The sequence below is a fragment of the Orbicella faveolata genome, unplaced genomic scaffold, assembly GCF_042242905.1.
Source record: "Orbicella faveolata isolate gen_17 unplaced genomic scaffold, um_ofav_v1 contig_47, whole genome shotgun sequence".
In the NCBI taxonomy this organism is placed as follows: domain Eukaryota; kingdom Metazoa; phylum Cnidaria; class Anthozoa; order Scleractinia; family Merulinidae; genus Orbicella; species Orbicella faveolata.
Window position 1 is genome coordinate 21,672,501 of NW_028301577.1, and position 5,000 is coordinate 21,677,500.

Genomic DNA, 5,000 nt, shown 5'->3' on the forward strand with positions numbered 1-5,000 from the left:
TTGATAAATTCACTCAAAATGTTCGCTCCTAAATTGATCTCTCATAAGGCTTGCAGACCGACCCGTTCCGAACACGCTTAACGTCCTTTAGTGTTGGTCTACCTCGAACGGTATGTTCGTTTGTATGTGATTTCATCGCCCTAGAAATCATGGAATCCGTGCTAACTTTTCACGTCGACAACTTCTGTAAATTCCATGTGCTGTACGCATGCACAGGTGACGCATGCGCCTTAGAGGCCAGACGGCGATTTGTGAATGAACGTGGAAAAAAAAAAAAAACAGCTTAGCCGAAATTTAAACCCAGGCCTCACTGCTGGGTAAAAACTATTTTTGAACCTCATTAACCCCTTACGGGGCGTTGACACCTCTAGTTAAAATTCACCGCCAGTTGTCACATGGATTATGCGAATTGCGGTGTGATATTTTATTTGTGCACGCGAACTGTTCTCGTTCAGACGGGATCTGGTTTTTTCATCGCAAGTTAGCTTTCGTTCTTGTCAAATTTTCTTCATGTCAGGACGAAAACGCAAGAAAACGTCTTGCCCATTTTCGTCCTTGAAGAAGCCGAAGAGGCAAAAGTCTGGTGGAACCCACAGGTTCAGCATTGAACAAGATCTTTGGCTCTGAGCGACCGTGGGTCGCACTGTAACCAAGAAGAATGGTTGAAGGAACTCGAGGACACTAGTCCCGCCAATGAAGTTGAAGGACAAACTACAACAATTGCTAGTCGCACGTAATTGCTGGAGAACGGACGCGATTCCAAAACTTCCACAACTAGAGAGTCAAGCGCAGATGTAGGTGTAGACGATGTAGACCTCGACATTTGCTGTTTTTGGCTTCACGGGGCATGGTTTCAAAAAATGTCTGGAAAACGAAGAAGCCTAAACTTAAGCAACATAATACCAATGCCGCCGATGAAATCTTCTAAGTAAAAGAAATTACGGCAGTTTAACTTGGCAGTTTGTCGCCTCTCGGACGATTTCCCTGCGACGGGTTTCCGCGCCAGAATTGTAGACGTCTGTTTATTTCAAGTTGTCATAACCCGTTGTTGTGCTATACTGTATCATGCCGACATCTGTCAGGGCGGAGGGGATTTTTAACACCTAATCATACCAATCTCATAAAATGTTTTTCGTCTTTTTCTCGATAAAATAAAACTGCGTATAAGGATGAACATTTTTAGTTCGTTTACGCGCGTCTTCCGACGGAATTGGCTGAAAATCGGCAGGTATGTTTCAAAATACCCCCTTCGAAAAAGAGTGTCGGGCTTTGTTTAATTTCGCTTCCGTTTCAAAGTTATGGTCTCTTTAGTAGAAAGAAACGTCCGGATTGAAAATATCAGACTTTAGGAGGGCGTAGAAAAAAAAACCAAACCACATCTGGAAAATCGCCGACACCCTTTTTGAGGTTGATGTGTGAGAAAACATTTCCGATGTTAATCGCACTGCTCCGATAATTCACGCGCGGAAGCGAACCAGTTTAAGCGAGGCAGAGTTTCTGGGTATCTCTTTATCACTGCGACAATGACTTTTTAGACAATTTCAAAGGTATGATTGTATTCTATAACTATTAAGAGTCCCTGTCCATAAATATGGAAAATAGCTCGGCAAGGGTCGAAAATTCGATTTCGCTCATATTTTTACGGTAGATAGGCTAGGGCATGACAAAAACTACTGGGTAGTTTTTTTGGCAAAATATCCTTTTATGTCAAAGAAATATGCAAATTACCAAATTCCGTTAAAATCGTCATTTGACACACCATTTAAGTAAACAAGTTTGAGAGCCTCGCATGCAAAACCACATCATTCTTACGTCCTTAAAACACTCAAATATTTTTGTGCAATGTTTAATTGTGTACTGGGTTGATTTTAGGGAATTTTGCGGGGTTTTGTTGGGTGCAAAATAGTTAAGAGCAATTCTCCAAGAAAGTGAAGCAAAGTTGGAAATGAAAATTTTTGACCCCCCTTCAATTTTTGTCTGGAGGTAGGTTACCTTGGGGGATAAACAAAAACAACCATATTTGGATCGGCAGATGTATCGTTGCCATGGTAACCGCATTTGATCACGTCGGCCTCAGGACCATGTTTTGAGCAAAATTTCCACTCTCAAAAAGTAAAAGTAAACGAGTCTGGTTCTCGGGTGCATGTGAACCAATTCAAACGAAATTCATACAGATGGTAGAGCCACTCTCCCAGTTTATAAAATTTGCCGTTAAAATATTTTGGGTTTTATAAACAAGAAGAAAATGCTCGTCTTGCTATGTTCCCTGTCAGCCATTTAGACAAGCAGGAAAAACAAGCACAACCATATTTGTAATTTCTCCGAAAGTACTCTTTCCACATTAACCAAATTAGCAGCAGATATTACACAGATATTGACGTTTCTAAATATTATAAAATCAATTTGGGGAAAACAATATTCTGGCTATGGGTGCTGAAGACACCTGGGGCAAATTGCAAAAAATTGCAAAATTGGTAATTTTGAGTGCTCCAGTATTTGGCTCAAACAGGCTTATAGAGAGAGAAAATCAGCTTCAAAAGTATCTTTGATCATCTCATCTCTTACCCACATTTAGTTAATAAGGTTTTGGCCAAAGAATTTGATGACATTTAAATTGATACAAAACCTACCTTGAAGGTTTTCGGAATTTCTTCAGGATGCTTTCGTCGCGTGGTTGGCTCCAGTGTCTTTCCTTCGCTCGCTCAATTTTCTTGACCAAATCTAGCGCAGACTCTAATCTAACGGTTACTCCCATCGAATATCCAGTTTGCCGTGTTTCAGACCAGAGATGATGATACAAGTAGCCCGCGTACACTTGACAAAGAATAGCTGACAAGGTCAAAACATGGTCGTAATACTTGCGATTTCTGCCGTCGAGCACCTAAATTCATCAATATTATCCAACCAGGAAGTAAAGTAAATGTGTCGAGATCAATGTACAAAGCAAATGCATGCCTTTGAACAATCCAAAGTAAAGTATTTGGCTAAAATCGAGTCAGGTTTTGCGATAGTCGATAAACCAAGGATGGTGAATAAACTGAACGTTTAGGCCGAAAGTCCGAGAAGCACGACTGCTGACCGGATGTAACACAATGTAATGGGATGTAACTAGAAGAGTATGTAACACCGGATGTAAGTGTAATACAATGGCAATGCTGAAGAAAGCCAAAACCAAACTAAACGAACTGAACCGAATAAAAGCATCAAAGAAAAATTAAACGTTGAGCAATCTCATACCCTGGGAACAAGGTTGAAATGTTTAGGTGCAAAGTCTAACTCGGATTCATCCGTACCACAGGGCCCCATGTTGAAATTTATTTTTCGTTGGATGGGTACAAGTGCAATCTGCACTTTTGGCACGCACAGCATGAATTTTCTTTTTTTTTTTGCATATCTGTAGAGACAGACAGAGTTCGAACGTCCAAGAGTTCTTAGAAAAACTAACTTCCTTGTTCTTATTCAAGCCTGCACATCATTTGTTGTTAACGAAAGCCTGAACATATTTTAGCACGTGTCAATACTCCTGAATTTACTGTAGCTGAAGCAAGAGATGATAAATGGTATCCCTCTTATATAAACTTGATGCAGTGTAGTAAAACCAGTGGACTACGGCTACCCCTCATAACCAATTACAGCCATGCCGAGGTATTTACCTTCAAACTGAACAAATGAGCACCTTCTCGATAGGGAAAAACTGTTCAAACGAAATAGAAAGCACCACAAGTATTAACCCTAGCATTATGGGAGGCCTTTGTGCAAGCTACATGGCCTCGCCTCTATGAAACTGAATAAAGTGTTCACATATGGCTCCTTCTTCCGTTTCCCGATACGCCCTGAATTCCGTACTTGAGGCATATGCTTTTTAGGTTCGACAGTGTTAGTTTGGCCCGAAGCTCATCTCTATTCATACGGCACAAGTTTACCCTCCTGTACGAGTAGCAGCAACCGCGACTCTCTACCTCTGACACAGGTTGTTGTTGTTCTTCTTCAGCCACTAGCCTTTCCGTGATTTCGGCTGTCACGTCACGGATCAAGTTTTCTCTTTCTTCTGTGTCTACCTCTGCCTCTGCCTGACATTCTTCCTCTTGGCGGCCATACGCGAAAAGTATGAAGTGATTTGTTGCGCGGTTAAGAAATCATCAACGGCGAATAGTCTTTTTCCATCCTGTCCACGAGCTCGTCTCATCTGCATGGCCACATCCTCGCCGCTACTTTTCTTCCCAGTCTGTTCACCAAGGTTGTATTTAAGATCCAGAAAATTTTTTTGCTCCTGGGTAAACCGCACTTTTCTCGGACTGGATTTCAACGCCCAACCCATTTGGCATGTGTCTGAAGCACGATGCGTCACTGGAGCGCCACAAACTGGTAGGCTCTGTTGCTTCATAGTTTGTCCTTCTTGGAGATTTTTAGCATAACTAATCTTGGCTCGATCTTGAAGGGTTATCCTCATGTGTACGCCAAACTCACAGTGGCGCTCCAAAGCTGAATACCTAATGAAGGTTTTCGTACAGCTCTGCTCTGGACAGGTGAACATTCTGGTCGTTTGACAGGTCTCACGTCCTCCGCTGCTCGGGTTTGTACCGTCATCAGACGCAATCACTGTCACTACTTCGACCATTATCGGCTGCGAAGGCCACACTCGTATGCAGAGGCTGTATGCGAAGAAATCGAAATGATAATAAATTTACAAAGAGTTTAATAAAGTAAAAATTAATATCATGATATTTACGCGATTTACACATTGTTATGCTCTTATTTACCTTTTGTGCCCTTTGGAAAACTTCTACAAAGTCACCAGGACCAAAGATCTCAGATTCTTCCTCAAGCCATGCAAAGTCAGCGTTATCTGGAACTGTCCCAGAAGATTATGTTAACCTTAACTGCCTGGGAGGTTTTTTTTTGTTCATTCGTGAGCCTTGGCTGGTCAGAAAGTGCCCCCTCCCCTTCTAATGTATGTATCACCAAAAATAATCACGCTATAGAACTGAAACTTATATGAT

General features: G+C 41.7%; 1 pseudogene; it reads right to left on the bottom strand.

Moving 5' to 3' along the window:
• Positions 1–3,372: 3,372 nt before the first annotated feature.
• On the bottom strand, positions 3,373–4,563 carry LOC149097630 (uncharacterized; annotated as a pseudogene).
• Between the last annotated feature and the right edge of the window lie 437 nt (positions 4,564–5,000).